At 33.5% G+C, this 17,066-nt stretch overlaps 1 protein-coding gene across 2 annotated transcripts in view; it reads left to right on the forward strand.

Annotated features, from left to right (window-relative positions):
- Positions 1 to 1,461: 1,461 nt before the first annotated feature.
- Positions 1,462 to 17,066, forward strand: part of LOC111043927 (AN1-type zinc finger protein 6) — a 79,429-nt gene continuing 63,824 nt past the window's right edge. Inside the window, exons 1-2 of one of the 2 annotated variants that reach the window (XM_022328967.2) lie at positions 1,462 to 1,602; positions 3,528 to 3,635. The gene's annotated coding sequence lies outside the window, so the exon portion shown is untranslated. Of the gene's footprint in view, positions 1,944 to 3,527; positions 3,636 to 17,066 lie in introns of both variants that reach the window. The other variant, XM_022328966.2, reaches the window with a different exon arrangement.

The raw sequence follows: 17,066 nt of genomic DNA on the forward strand, positions 1-17,066 counted from the left end.
GCACTGATTACAGAACGCAAAGAATCACTTTTCCGCTCTAGTGCGGAAAAATTTTTCTGCACTCCAGATTTGCAACATGGCAATGCAAAATACTTAGTAGGTTATATGGAGCAACAGTGCAGCAAAATCAAAATGAAGTTGGTAACAGTGACTGGGCTGCTATAGTGAGCAGAGGTGCAACGAAGCACAACGCGCAAATTATTAGTATTAGATATTATCACAGAATAAGTACAGAATGGAAACTTGTAATAAATCGCCTATCTAACCAATGCTTTTTCATGACCCCAATACTAGACATGTCACGTGACCTTGGGAAGTTCCAATCCTGGTCTTCTGATTGGCTTGTGGCAGTGAACGAGATCATATTGATCCGGATCATTAAAGTGATCCGAACCTACCATCAATACTATTACAATGCGGCGCTTCCTAACAAGATGGCGGATTTTGGCGTCAGCGTATAGCCAAGTTTCCTTACTGTATGTATACTGTGATATTATAACCAAGGAAAACATTTTTATTCAATTTGACAATAAATTAAGGTTTTTATCAATAATAAAATTACACAGAAAAACATTTGATACATTTCAGGCAATTTTACCCATAATAACCCACTTTTCATATTCAATGGTAACTGTAGGAAAAACTTAATGTGAAATACGTGCGCAAAGTTCCTCTGCTGCACTCAAGAAACCATTCCGCCCTCGCCTACGGCTCGGGCGTAAACGTTTCTTTCGGTGCAGCAAACTGTCACTTTGCGCACTAGTTGCACAAATAACTATTCCCGCACTAGAGCGGAAAAGTGATTCTTTGCGTTCTGTAATCAGTGCAGCAATGGCCACTTTTCAAGGTAACTGTAGGAAAAATAATTTTTAAATAGTTGAGAAATATTTTTATTAGATGGAAAGATAAAGATTATCACGGAACTGGATAAATTATCATATATGAGAATTCAAACGTGAATTGAGTTTATTAACATGAGTGAGTTTTTGATCCTGGATAAACAACTTAACAGTATTTAAGAGTAAATTATGATTCAAAAGTGAATTATTGTGATTCAACTGAATCAACTAGAACAGGTGACATCAAATACACAATTGCACAGTGGGGTTTCATTTTCAAACAATACCAGGCTACCATGTCGTATGGCTTACCGTGGTTTTGGTGGTAGGATAGTAGGCTACGGTACTTGATTGAATTAAAAAAAAAACAGAATCTATTTTTCAGTAAAAAATCTATGAATAAGGCTCTACGAAAGTAGAGTCTGATTTTTAATCTCCATAATATATTTTAAGTCAATAACTACCATATCAACTTCGTATTTGTAGATTTTATCAAATTAATTTATAAATTTTATTAACACTACTCAAGAGTTTTATTTCAAACAAAACGTGGGAATTTGAAACCAAGATAGTGCTTCTACCTTGTGGTGAAATTTCATACCAGAGCAATAGCAGGAATAGCATTCAACCAATGAACGTCCAAGTGGAAGTCACGTGACGCAGTCGTGAGTTTAGTAGTGAGCAAACTGGTGTGTGGGAATGCCTTGTCACCATTGAAGGATTGTGAATTATTTTCTGTTTTCTTTAGGATAATTTATTGCCAGTAAGTTATTTTAAAACAATAAAGTATTTCAATCTCCAAATAACTATAATCTAACTTTGCGGATGTGTGTGAATGTCTAAGCATACGTGTTCTAATGCTCCATTGATCGTATCTAATCACAGGGTTTGTGGCCGCCATTTTGTAGAATTTGTGCTTGGATTTTTTGCTATTTAATTCTCGTCAAGTCCATTTAACTCCTATCACAATTTGATTTTAGACTTTGAAGTGAAATAGTTTTTAAGAAAACGTTTTATTTATTATTCGGTAATAGTGGTTTTGTGTGTGAGTGTTTTCGTGGAAATTAGTTCGTCACCAGTACGTTACGTATTGGGAGTACAAAGGTGAGAGAAAGGATTGTTTTCATTGTATTTACTTGATTTGACATTATCCTGAAGAACATACAATACTGCATTTATCACTATTTGTTATGTTCCATTCATTTTAGTAATGAAAAAGTGGGCATGATATTGAAGAAACTATGGTCCTTGCCTATTATTGGTCGGACATGTTGTTTCAACAATTGAATTGCTGTCCTACCATTGGTAAAGGGATAGTACAAACTACAGACAATGATTTTTCTTTATTTAAAAAAATTGGCTTTTGTTACTTAAACTTCCCTTGATTAGAATCACAAGTACATAACTTGGTTAGTGAGTTGCAATTTTTCAATACATTGGAAATCATTGTTATTGAACAGTCAGCCTTTGTAAGGTTGGTGGTGGTGGGGTATTATGAATAACTGGATATGGGGAAACTCGTTCAACATGATTTATTGATTTGTTAATGATTAATAAATAGCATAATACATTCCTTTATCGCTTTATCCGTAATATAACAAATTTTTCATCTTGATTTCTCTCATTGACATTGCAATCTGTTGTAACATTTAACCTGATCAGGTTAGTCTGGGTAAGTCACTGTAGTATTGAAGATGAAGACTATTATTCAGGTTTGAACAAATAACTATTACTTAAGTTACCTTTAAAATTGGGTATTATCATTTTTTCAACAATGATTATTCTAGTTTACTCTTCCTAAGCCGTTTAAGTAATTTTTTCTCGACCAAACACACCAATTTAGCTTTTTCATGTAATTTACTATAATGTAAATCACTGCTTGACACATCATTTCTGTTACTTATATTCTATACATTCTTAAATAATTGATAATTTCCAAATCCTAATTTATCCTAATGTCAAATTTTAAAAATCTAGCCGCTCGGCTGTCTATCAATAACTGATGCTGTAGCTGCCTGGCTAATACTTTAGCAATTTGACCTTTAAATTTCATAAAATAGTTTTAATCACTTACGTAGTAGGCTAAGTATTTTGTTTGTTAATGTTCATGGAGATTGCTTACAGTATCTTGAGTCTTTGCCCCAGAACTTTATATTTCTGAACCCGTGAACCGCATTTCTGGTCCACGAATTAGGCTATTATCTCCCATAGTCACTTGCCAAACAACTTATGGAATGGTTTACCAATTGGCGATCAATACTGTCCTCTGATTGGCTGAGAATCAGCCAGAGATTTTTTCTCTGATGGTGAGAATAAGGGTCAAGTCACATTAGGCGTTTTTCAGAAGAGTTGGCAGGACAGGAAGCTTTTCGATTGGCGAATTATCAGCTGATTCCTGAACGTCATCCAATCTGAGAGCTTCCTGTCCTGCCGTGTCGCCTCATGTGGATTGGTTCTGATTGACCAATCTGGGAACAGTTTTAACAATCACCAAGTGTAAAAACAACAATATTATTATCTCTTACTGGGGTAATTTAAAAATGAATTAATTTATGTTGATGCATTGACATGCAAATATTTAGAGGTTTTCTAACTGTAATAAGTTCAAATTGCTAGTTGAATAATTAATTTGAGTGGTAAACATTTTCTTAAACAAGAATCAATATAAATTTTATCTTTACTTTTTAGATGGCATTTCTATGACAGTGGCTGTCTAAAGATGCAGTGGTCATCATCTCCTTCACAACCTGTTCAGAGCAACGGATCTTTTCTTCATTTCTAGCCCTCCATGCTATGGTGAGTACACAATTGCTTAAGGTACCAAAAAATAGCTCCATAAGCCGTAATGTTAACATATGTACCTTTTAATAGAGATCCATCCAACCGATCAACCTGATATTTTGAACACTGAATAACATGACCCTTTTTACATACTTAAATCAAACTTTCCAGTTTTCAAACATTTTTTCACTAAGTATGATTTTTTCTGAATGACTGCTCGAAAACACAGTATTGAATTTACTAAAAGGCATATAAAATGGAATTTAAAAATTATTTTTAAATCACCTCTCACTAGAGTGTTTATAATAGTGCTAAATGGTACTGTACAAAATTTTAGACGTCTACCTCAAAGGGTTCCTGAGAAAAGGGTACATATGTTAACATTACGGCTTATGGAGTTATTTTTTGGTCTGCTTCCCTTCATTTTTTTATTCAATGTAAGAAAATATTAGTTTGATGTTTTCCAACATTAATTCCTTGTTGAAGAATCATTTGATACACTAAATTCTCAATCCTTCAATTTTTTTCCACTCTTGTATACAACATTCATAGTTAAATGATCAAGAATCTAAAATAAATTTGGTACTGACATGGCAGTGGTGTAGTTTCCTACTTCAACCAGTTACGCTCTCAGTGTTCGTGGGTTTGATTCCCGTTGGAAGGCATGGATGTTTGATTATCTTATCAATCATCCTCTCACTCATTCTCACTCACAAGCTAAAAGTATTTTGAGGGAAAAATGCAATAAAGCATCCAAAATTCCCTTTTCTATCAATATTGCTTCCATGACTAGGTTTCCATTTTCTCAAATATATATTCAAAAATTGGATTATTATGATATAATACGAAGAGTGATACAGTACTTCCGTTGGAAGGGTGACCGCTTGAGCCAACTCCTCTGATTATGATTCATGAGTTGTAAAATCGCTTCGAAACCTACCTGAAACTGTAGGTACATTCATCTCTCATTATCATCCGCCTCATTACCCTCACACAAGCCTAGAGCTCATCTACGCATCACCCTCAACAAAAGTACGGTAACATTTCCTCTTTCGTTATGAAATGTTCAGAAGATACAGAAAATAAATTTCCCAAACCCTAATGGGATGCATAACCTTTTGTTACATAGTCAGATTCTTGAAGAACTGCTAATTATCCTTTGATAAGAAGTAATCTAATAATCTATTTCATTAACGAATAATCTTTTAATAATGCTAGAATTTATAATTGATAAATCCCTAATATTAAATTGCTAACTTATCAACAAAATAATAGAAAGCTGATGTTCGCCAGTGTTTGAAAAAGAAGGAACTCATCTACTGAGCGAATATAAACTTATAATGAATTATCAAACATTTCAAAAATAAAATGTACCAGTAACCAATACTCAACTGAAAACAAATGTTCCAATACTTGATTGAACGAATTAAATGAATTAATTGAAGAGAAGTTGGTCTGAATTTGATTTCTTTATTAATTGATACATCTCGTGTTTAAACTTGAAAATCGCTGCTAGGGATTTGATTATGATGTCAACTCTCACTCCTGACCAATCCAATAGTTCAGTAGGATTAAAAATAATTGTATCAGCGTGCCGTAAATCTATCATTCTCCAACTTTTGGCCAAGTTCCAAGTTATAAAGTTTTGAAAGTAGTGGCCTGAGTTCATATAAAACACAAGAATGATAGGCCTATTAATCTGCTAGAAGAATCATAGACTTGATTTACATTGATGGTTCAGTTTCGACGATTTTTTATGGTCTCAATAAGCAGAAACTTTGGTTTGCGGATATAAGTAAACAAGTTATTTGTTTATCGTTGGTTTTTTTCACTTTGAATCTACAGACTAGTAATAGATTTCAGCAGAGATTGTCGTGAATCATCCACTTATAAAGTTTATCTTTGTTTTTCTCCCAAGTTTTTGATGTGATATAAACAAAAATATTTACTTACTTGCAAACATAATGGTTTTCCTGTTAGTAAGAAATTCATTTTTATTTGTCTCATTCAAAACAATCTATTTTTCTCTCGTTGTAGTCTACATTGTAAATTTTCTGTTAATGTTTTTAGTTATTGATTTTCTCTTTCATTTTAATGCTTATAATAAAAAATCCTTAGATTAATAGCTCACTCAATATTATCATTCAATAGACAAATTCTGTTTTTTAAAATAGTTTGGGAAATATTTGTTCACCATCTATTTTCTTGAGATCTGTCACACATTTTCTCCGTTACAATAAATTGTTAGTGACCAAAGTTCACTCGAATGTTGTTTCTGTATAAAACAAATATTTGAACTGGTATTTAGAGATAATTGAAGAAATAATAGTCATTTTTCGAATGTTACCAACGGTCAGGAATCACCTTTAGAAGCTTCTGTTCATTATTCAATCTTATATTAATTTTATCTTTAGTTGGTCTTCAAAATTATTCTATCTTTTTCTTAAAGTTGGGTTTAGAGAGGTATTTAAATATTTCTACTGTATTTCAAATAGTTTCACGCTCTAGTTTTCGTCCCGTAATTGCATTATTGAAAATATGCCAACATTTAGTGAGAAAGGTTTTAATAGGCGTGATGAGTTCCATGGACTATCAAAGTTTATACCGATCTAATCGTATATTTTGGGCCAAGCCTGTTGTTCCTTCCCAATCATATTTACATGATTTGTGATTGTATCCACGATTAAATAAATAATGTATAATGGAACTGGATCATTTTCATAAATCCACTTTCAATTTTTTGAAGAATTTTTTAGCTGTCTTGATCTTCTTTTTATGTACATTGAATAGAGGAAACCTGAAATTGTAAATACCTTATTTATTGAGTTCACTAGAGAAGTTTCCCATTATTTTAAACAAATAGAAGTTTTGTTTTATGCAATAACTGTAGTGCCTTCTTGATGAGGCGGTCTTCTTGCCTTCTTTAATGTAACTTTCTGATGGAAGTTCATAAAAATATTGTCTCAGAAATTTGTAGGACTTGATTTAGCGGAAGTGGCCTTGAACATGAATTTCTTGAAGAACATTTCTGGTTTTTTCTCTCACTCTACAATTCGCTTTTCTCGTTCATCCTCTGTATGTTTTACACTTTATGTTTCACCATCATCTTGTATCTAATGCGAAATTCAGGTTTGGCCTCAAGAAGCTGCAGCTATTAATTTGTTAATTTAAATAGAGAAGTGCGTTGGCTGCTGTATTTTGGCCCGAGTCCATGGGTGTCTGTTGCCAGATATTGTTCTTTGCAAGCAAGAAGAGGTGATTTTATTTTTAACTCGGATGTGAATGTTCTATAGCGCAAGAACAAGCGTTTGCAGATGAAGGCTTTCCTATAAGTGACAGAACACTACGCATCTAACAGTCTATTTTGGCCATCTTGTGTTCTCTTTGATCTTGTCAAATCTGCTGCACTAGATCTGTTTTCTATATCTTCCTATCAAGAGAAAGGGATTTTCTCTTCATATTTGTAGTCTCCCTGCAGTAAGGTCAAAAACAAGAAGACTTTATGTATCAGGCTCCTTAAAATAGGATGAGATTTTGATCTGAAAATGTGTAGAAAAAAATGTTTATTATCTGCACAAATTGGAAATGAATGCAGTACTAATGTATTTCTTGCAAAATTTGATTTGTTTGTAGGTGAAGACATGATAAGGATTTGATTTTGTATAAAAATTGTTTAATGTTATGTCAGTATTCAAATGGGTATGTCAGCAGTATCCAATCCAAACTAGTCACTACTTCTTGAAATTTGTGAATGTCTTCATTATTAACTATAAAAATCCATGTAATTTGTTATAAGATTCCACTAATGGGATTAGATGTTGTTGAATGTCTCCTTGTCAAATCTTGGACTAGTAATAAGGGGGCTTTTGTGCTGGGGGGCTCAATTTGTTTCTGAAGCTAGCAAGAGCTGCCTTCCAAGGTCATTGCCCTGATGCCTCTTCCCCTCCTTCCCGTGCCTCCTCTTCTTTTTCTTACTCTGGCTTCTCTCCTTTTCCTTCCTCTTTACTTCTCAGTCCACCTTCTCTGCGTCACAATGCCACTCAATCGAGTGCATAAACATGCAGGAAGCAATTTTGATCTATTCAATCATCGTGATGTAGTCAATTGTACCATCTATGTGTAGCATGTTCGAGATGCCCTCTCTTCCTCTCAAAAGGATCTAATGTTCATTAAATTTGAGTACCAATTGATATGTTTGTAGATAGATTGATAGATAATGATTGACGCATGGATCCACAGTGTCTGATGTTCTGTGGCTAGATTGATGGATAATTGATGCATTTACAGTTCACGAATGTGCTGTAAGCAAGGATGAGGCGATAAGAGTCCTCTCTATCCCTGGAGCCCATTATAGATATTGTTAGCGTTATTATTCCTCTTTAAGTCTTGTGTGGTTGTAGGGATAATGTTGATGCCATTTTTTTTGTATTGATACTTTTCATCATGAGTAAATTATTTATATTATTTATTAGTAATTTAGTTATAAGGTGCCACAAAAATTTATGAGAAGTAACATATTTTGAAAATCTACTTAGTGTGAAAAGCAGGAGTTCCTTAAAATATGTGTAGTTTTTCAGCAAAATTCTCTCTCTTGCACCACCTACTAATTCATTTCACATCTTATCCTCCTCTTCTCCCTCTACTTAAACTTCAATTTCGCTTGTTAATCCATAGAACCACTTATTTTGAACAGGATTAAGTTCCTTATTTCATGGGATTAGAGGCCCTATTCGGATTAAACTTTATATGGAGAAATCACATCATTCTCATGGCTAGACCCTGGAATTATGCTGTGAATTATTCGTTAGAAGCGGATGTATGTAGTCCCATGTTTTTTAATATTTCCATAATTCTGAGGGTAGCAAAGTGGATTTGGACGCAAAGTTTTGAAAAGCGATTCATGTAGCAACATTTTTCTCTTATCTCTCAAGGTTGTGATGACGATTTCAACAGAAAAGTGTGAAGAAACCATAATTTATTGGACATTGTTCTTCGGTGATTAGACGTTGTATATATTACTTGACCATTCCATTTAGTAGTGATCTGATCACTCATGCTAATGAAGGAAATTGTACGGTAATCATTCCAGTTAGCAATGATAATTTATTAATTATATTATAATCAACGTTATTTACATTAATTGCCTGATTACAGAAAAATTGGTAGTTATACTATTAAGTTCCCTCCATTAGAACGTATTTTCTTATTAGATCCTATTAGATTTATCTCTTACTACAGGACTACGGTCGACTGGTGCATAATAACATCCAATCATTACATAACATAAGCATTAACGATTATGTAGCTCTTCACCATGATCTCCATAGGTGACTTCATTTTATGTAATTTAGAAAATTATTAAATAGTTGAAGAAATATGGTGCTACATTACATGGTCCAATCATTACATAACAGTAAGCCTACTTGAAAACTATGATGTTTTATCAGTATCTTCACCATGATCTCCATTGATGACTATTTTTTGTAATCTGGAAAATTATTAAATAATTAAAAAATATGGTGCTACATGGGTTTTTCTTCTCTAACACTTGAATCTCTAATAATTGTCAAGGTTGAAGTACATTTTACACAAGTTGTTTGAGAGCAGCAAACGACGTCTCATGTAGTCCAGGCGCTGGCTTACATTGAGCATACATGAGAGAGGCAGAGAATTTGACTTCGGATTATTGTTAGGGGGTCTTTAGTGTATATGAAACTCGATGTCGTCACGTCCCAGGGTGGTCGACAGCTTGGGGGGGAGGGTGGTAAGTTGTAAAAAACGCGCGCTTATAAAATCGCCTGTCCTGCCGTTACTATTCATAGTACAGCTTTAAATTTTTTCTCAAAATTATGTAAACATAACTGGCTTTCAATGTGGTCCTGTACATTTTTGCGATAAACCGCATAGTTTTTCCGTAAAAAAATAAAATATCTCGAAAAATGTATTTTTTTATTTTTTACTTTTTGTTATTTCTCGAATATTCAAGTCATTAGGCGACTTAGAGGAAAATGCTCTCAATAAACGTTGTAGGCCGTTTCTTCCTGAGTCCAATGATATATATAGTTTGTGGGTTACGATCATAGATGCGGCGGTGGGAGGGGGATAAGTAGCACTGTTACGCTGCGGCGCGGTCCTCCCTCATGATTAATGCGCGTAATGGCCTGTCTATCGCATCGCTCATACTAGTCTATGCATTCAAATTATGTATTTCAGGAACACTATCTTATGTATTTTCGGTCGCTGAACACGATTTTTCAACTCTCAAGCCTCAATAATTGATAATTCTCATTGAGAATTCTCGTTTATTGAGAGCATTTTCCTCTAAGTCGGCTAATGACTTGAATATTCGAGAAATAACAAAAAGTAAAAAATAAAAAAATACATTTTTCGAGATATTTTATTTTTTTACGGAAAAACTATGCGGTTTATCGCAAAAATGTACAGGACCACATTGAAAGCCAGTTATGTTTACATAATTTTGAGAAAAAATTTAAAGCTGTACTATGAATAGTAACGGCAGGACAGGCGATTTTATAAGCGCGCGTTTTTTACAACTTACCCCCCTCCCCCCCAAGCTGTCGACCACCCTGGGACGTGACGACATCGAGTTTCATATACACTAAAGACCCCCTAACAATAATCCGAAGTCAAATTCTCTGCCTCTCTCATGTATGCTCAATGTAAGCCAGCGCCTGGACTAATGGAGCCCCACGTGTGCTGATGATGGTGTAATGCTGAAAGCTACAAGCAGTCAGGGGGTTTTACGATGGTATGACATTTGCTGGATTGTTTTACACGTCAGTGGAAAGCTCAGCCTCCCCCCACTCATCTACCTTCATCTGATGTCACAGTAATGACGTCACAAAGAGACTAGCTGCTGACGTCATAACTTCCTACTCCTCTACTTCCGTTTCGGCTCCCCACTCTCGTGGTTTGTTGGAGAGAGGAGAGCGAGAGAGAGGGATGAGTGAGTGAGTCAGCCGTGGAATTGATCAAACATGAGTTGAGCTCGACTCTCACAACTCAACTCTATTCTTTGCTCTCAACTGGTGGGATGTGGGATGGCTGGTGCCCTGGTGCTGCTGCCTCATTGTGATTTCCCTCATGCATTGTGGGCTTTCGATCGCATAGATTTATTTCCTTATTGTTCTCATTCATTCAAACTTATTGTTCTTGATGTGTTGAAAGTATAGAGGTCGTTCTAGAGCTACTGCGAACGGTTTAAAGACTGCATGAAGAGAAGAATTAATTTGTTGTAGTACTGAAAAGTTCCAAACAAGAACAAAATTTGAATCAATCAGAATTTATTGATTTATTTCAATGATTTTTGAACTGGACAAATTCGGTTAATTTTGAATTCTAATTTGTTTTCTCAAAATACTTGCAAAGGTTGAAAATTGAACATTAATCCTAGAAACCCCTATCCTGTGTTCCATTTTACATGGTTTTTGGGAACAATTTTGTCTAACTATTGAATCGAATAAAATTTGATCTCTGTGTTTGAAAATAATAATATATTTATTCATGTAATATTATTATAGAATTTATCATGTACGTGATAACTAATTATAATAATTATAATGGCTGATGCCAAGAAAAAACATCGTTTTTTAAGTTGTATAGTCTGTTATTGAACCTGATGGTCATTGTATTGTAAAAAGATAGCTTACAAAATTCTGACAAGACACTAGAGATGTTTCATCGTAATCATTATTGCTCCCGAAATTTTATTTCAATTTCTTTACCAAGTTTCGCAATCTGTTATCTGAGTACATTTATTAAAAACAGCTATTGAAATGCGCGCTAATTATTTTGTAGCAAGATATGGACTATTAATTCTTTTTGCATATGAAAAGCTCTGTAGACTTGTTATAAATTATATGTGTTGGAGATGAATCAAACGTGCCTTTCTTTTTCATATTTTTCTCTTTCGCACACGTTTCTAGCCGAATTTTATCTCTTATCACATTTTCTAGCGCCATTATATTTTGAGAAGAGTAGGTTGTGTATTAGCGATTACACGAGGATGTTTTTTCGCCATAGAATTAATAACTGACTGCAGAGTTCTCTGCTCATCAGAATATAAAGCGAGTTTTTGTGATTAAAATCTCTCTTTCTCCGTGTTATTGTAGATTGTACCCACTCATTTAATTGGACTCGTGTAGCAGTCTTTAACCTGAATAAATCTCTATGTTTTGTATTATCTTTTTTATGTTTAGTTTGCTTGTAATTATTGGGTTTTACTATCTTGTAATTCATTGGTTTGGTAGAAAATTGTCGGTTTTAGTGGAAGGTGTCAGATTGAGTTGAGTAGGTACTGGTAGCCTGCTGCAAATAATTAATTGGGACATGTTTCGGGTTCCAATTGACTTGATTGAATTCCGTTTATTATTCTATTTAGACTCAGCATAGTTTTCGTAAATAGTGATTATAGGTGCTTTAACCAATTCAAAACAAAACACATTTAGATTTTATGTATCCCCTTTTTTTAATTTCAAGTGGTATTGAAGATCATCCCATTAGCATCCAGCTTTCAGCCTAATTGTTAACAGCACCCAGTATTGAGGGAAGTGATAGAAAAATATATTTTTTATGGATGAATAATGTACTCATATGTGTGAAGATGGAGGGGTGGGGTGGGGTGTTGAACTAGCAAGGTCGCCATCACTTGACTATTTACAGTATTCGAAGGTCGCCATAGCAGCGACAGCCTTCACCGCTTGCTATTGAAATGAGCAACTGGCTTTCAACTCCATTGTTTTCAAAACTTATTAACTGTCCGTGCTACTCTGCTTCCTAGATGTTTGCTGGTTTGTTGTGCTTGGAAAAAGTGGAAATGAAATATTATACAGTACTTTGGTACACAACTTGGATAAAAAGTTAGTGTATTCGATATCAGATACATAATGATATTAAATATTAGTATATAGTACTAGTGAGTTTACAACCGGGTTAAAAAGTTTGTTGGCTGCAATATAATTTAAATATTGTATTGACTGCAGTACAGTGATTGCATTATTGATCAAGTATTTGAGAGGCTAGAACCAGAATCTAGTTCATAACACATGCTGGGAAGCGGATATTGCGAAATGTAATGTTTTAGTTGGGTGCTAACTGGATTTGAATATATTTATTGTCTCAGATACCGACATCTGTGTTGGGTTTATGTCTAAGGTGTTTTAGTAATATCATAGACTAACTAAACAGGTTATTAGATCTGTGTTAATATGAACTTTATTTACTTCAGCTTCCTTTAATTTGTGTATTGTATAACTTTATACAAATTTCTGGCTTTACTTCTATTTAATTATAACCCTTGACTATCTTCCACTTTTTTATGAATTTATTCAAGCTTATTTCAATCTTTTGAGGCAGAGTTTTAATTTTTATTTCGATTGTTCAATCAATATTTTCACCATTAACAATTCATTTCACTGGTATTGAAAAGGTATACTTTTGATCTCTATATATGAGAATGATCTAACTATCTATACTCTAGACATAATACTGTTATAACCATATAATATAGATATAAATGAACACCATGGACTCATGGAGTAATTTTGTTTATAATATTCATAGATAATATTTATCACGCACTTACATAGGAAATGGCTGTTGATTGGTAGCGTTTTCTTCCTGTAGAGTTAACAAGCACGTGTTGATTATAGACTGGCGAAGCTAACTGACCCTTGTCGTTTGAAATTCTAATGACACGTACCAATAAACATTTCGTTATTTCCTTCTCTCTTCCACTTATTGCCTTCTGATGTATTTGTCTCTTTCCTCTCCGTTCAAATTTTGCGACAAACAATTCACTGTACTCTCTCTATCTTTCATTTGTTTATTACCAACCTAATCTATTCCTTTCTCTCTCTTTTTCCGTTGTAATTTTGGACTGTTTGTGTTATGAACTCCGTTTTATTGTTTGCCAATAGCTTACTAGCCATCGTTGTGATGCGTGTATATTCTTCTTATTAACCGAATATTGTTTTTTGAAAGTTTTTTCGACTAGTTGTTGAAGATTGATAATTTCAGTTTCCCTTTGCGTTCTCATTTTGAGGGAAACTTGATTATTTATCTTTTTTATGTTTTTCAAATAGACTCTTTGAACTCGTATAAAACCTTTGTGATCAATATGTTTTTCAAAACTTTCTCAGTATGTTGACATCTTTCGATTCTTTCCCTGATTCAAAATTATTTTTAATGTTGTTTTGTACCTTTTCACCTTTATCATGTCACGTATACATTTGCCATAATTATGTTATGGGAATATATTTTACATCTTTTGAGTGCTACATGTATCGAGTAAATAATATTTCATGAACGTGTTACGAACAAGTATTTTCAATTTCCATCCAATATAAACTCTAGTACCCAGTCAATTAAGATTATTCAATTGAGACTTTTGGTTGAGATATATCTATTTAGATGAAATGTGATTAGCCTATGAGTCTTTCTGAAAATTGATAATGTTTCATTATATCGGTTATCAGTTATCATTAATGGGTTATTATTTAATGGGTTATAATCATAATTATACCACTATTCCATTGTTTAGGTCAATTTATTTAATTCACCTATGTTGAATTCTTTTAATTTGCGTTCTATTTTATTATTTTGGAAGAAGTGTATTGACAAGTTATCATCTATTTTTCGTTTTTATAGAAAATAACTATAATTTGTTAGATATGTCAGAATCCTTTCAGATTCTCTATTTATTCTAGTTAATTGAGTAGTGATTGAAAAAATGAACAAAGAAACTCACATCTTTATCAGTTGATAGGTTGTTATGTTCGTATTTGTTATCACTGTTTAGCGGCCTAATGAGACTCGTAATAAAAAATGATAAGATGATAGGAATAGTATCTTTGTTATGCGAGCAACAATTTTTTGGCGATTCGATCAAGGCTGAACTGAAAAAATTGTCAGCTAACTAAATTATCTTACATAATCTCAGTTTTTGGCAGAGAAAAATTCTCGTTGAGCTATGAAGCGTGAATTAATACGACATTGTGAAAAATTGTTGTGTAAATATGATGGTAAATTAAAAATAAACTATAGTGGAAAAATTCATTATTGGAGTTTCTACAGTGTGAAAAATTCTTTTTTTTACGATGTTTCAAATTTTATTCATTGAATTACAAATTTTATTCATTGAATTAGCCTAGTTTTCCATGTATATTTCTAATTTTCTATTCCAGATGAACATATTTTTATAGTCGATTTTTTCCCATAGTCCATAAAAATCTATTTCTCATCCATAACATACAGTTAAACCAATAAATGCACATGACGGTTGCTTCAAATAAAATCTTAAAACCCTTATTCTCACCCATTACATACAGTGATACCAAACAATTTAGATAGTAATTGTTTTCTATTTGTAATTTTCCGTGATTAAAGTTATTCCGTTCTCTATTAAATAGACAAATTTTGTCTAAATTTCCACTGTTTCCATTAAACTTTGTGTGTGAGCATGGTGTTGTGTCTGTAATAAATTTACTTTATAAGGACTGTAAACTATGAACCCGGCTGACGGCTTCGGCCAAGCCTAAAGAACTTTTTTACTTTGTCGAAAGAGAACATATTATGTTATTTTGAATTCATTTTTCAAACGAGGTGTTTTTGTGAACGAGTTTTCTTTTTCTCTTTTTTGTATTATCTGAATTATGTTAATAAAGTTCTATTCTATTCTAAACTTACCAATATATTTGAGCCAATAATGATAATGCTTCACCAAGCGAAATAAATTTAATCCGGGTGCAACCCTCAGTTATGAGCAGCAAATTCCAGATCATTGATCCCTATTTACGCAACCTAGCAAAAATCTAAAAAAATCAGTTCGTCAGGTTTCATTACTGCAAATGATGTCCTTGAAATGTTTTTGGTTCAGACAACACATAATGTACTGGATCCAGATGAAACTCAACCGTTGCACTTATCATCTCTCAATCATCAGTTGATTGACGAGTGAAGGAACTTGCTTACCAAGATTGGCGCGGTGTAAAATTGGATTGTATTGTTTAATGAGTTGTTCTTTGTTGCTGCCACTTTTCTTTGTTTGGTTGGTCTTCTTTTATGTTCTTTGTTATCGGGTCGCCGAAGCGAAGAGGCGCTTGAAGCCTTGACCAGTGTCACTGTCGAGGTCACACTCAACACTGCTCGCTTTTTCGAAATAGAACTTCTTGGGCATTTTGAACTTGGTTTGCTTTTAGGAAACTCAATTAGAAGACCTTTTACATGTCGAAAAAGTTACTTCCTCATTCTATGATAGAGAGAGAGAGAGAGAGAGAGAGAGAGAGACAACCATAGAGAAAAGATAGCTTATTCTAATCTAACAAACTAACAATTCAAATTGGATGAAATCATGGAGAATGATAAGTGTTGAACTGAAGGCAATAAATTTAATAACAGCTCGTGAGAGAAAATAAGAACTCACTCTCTCTCTCTCTCTTTCTATCTCCATTCTAGTATTTGCTGAATAATTGTAGTAATTATTATTCTACTTGTAAATAATTTAGAATTTAACAGATTTGAGCTCAGTAGGTACTTTTAACCTAGAATCAATTGAATACGAATATATGAACAAATTTGAAGTAGAGTTTGATTCAACAAATTGAAGTGCTTTACTTCATGAAATTTTGAACAACCAATAAACCTGAATACAATGAAATACTCGTAAGTTTGAACTAGATTACGTTTATAGTTGGACTAGTTGCTTACAGCTAACTAGAATTTAAGGAATGCATATTTGTGGAATATTTATGGCAACCAAAATTATTATCTGTGTCACAAAAAAATCAATTTCAAAGATTTCTGGAAGTAGAATCTTTTCCAATCAGGTACCTACCCTGTTATGCTTGAGTGTTAGTGAAGACTTTCAAGTCCTAACTAGGCTAGGTCTAAAAAGGAATCAGGTTACTCAGGCTTTATTGTTATTGGTAGGTAGTGTGTATTTTATGGTCTGTTTTAGAGCTTAGAACAATAACAGAATGTTTGAAAAAGTACCAAATGATTGAAGAATTTGGAGCTGAAGATGGCGATGATTCTAGTTAGAAATAGATTCATTCGATTTCTGCTTTGTTATACAGTAGTACGTAGTTTTTCTCATTACTCATTTGAAATTCATGTTATAAATGCAAAGAGATTTCACATATGTCGTAGACAAACTTTATCGAAACACAACTTATACTGGACTTGAAATTGTTTACACTTATTTCAACTTACTTGTTAAATCCTCTGATTTGATTGCATTTAATTCATCTCCAACCTTTGTGATAGCCATATTTGTACTGTATTTTATTCTTGTTGTATTTCCACAAGATTTTTGAAATTTGTTTACATAATTTACTTGAAAATGTACTGCATTTCCATTCTCCAAAGCTCAGTAAACCGAGCTGCACTCATCACTCATGCCATGCTTGTACGTACCTTCAGCCTTTG

Source organism: Nilaparvata lugens, chromosome 8 (genome assembly GCF_014356525.2).
Source record: "Nilaparvata lugens isolate BPH chromosome 8, ASM1435652v1, whole genome shotgun sequence".
Classification (NCBI taxonomy): domain Eukaryota; kingdom Metazoa; phylum Arthropoda; class Insecta; order Hemiptera; family Delphacidae; genus Nilaparvata; species Nilaparvata lugens.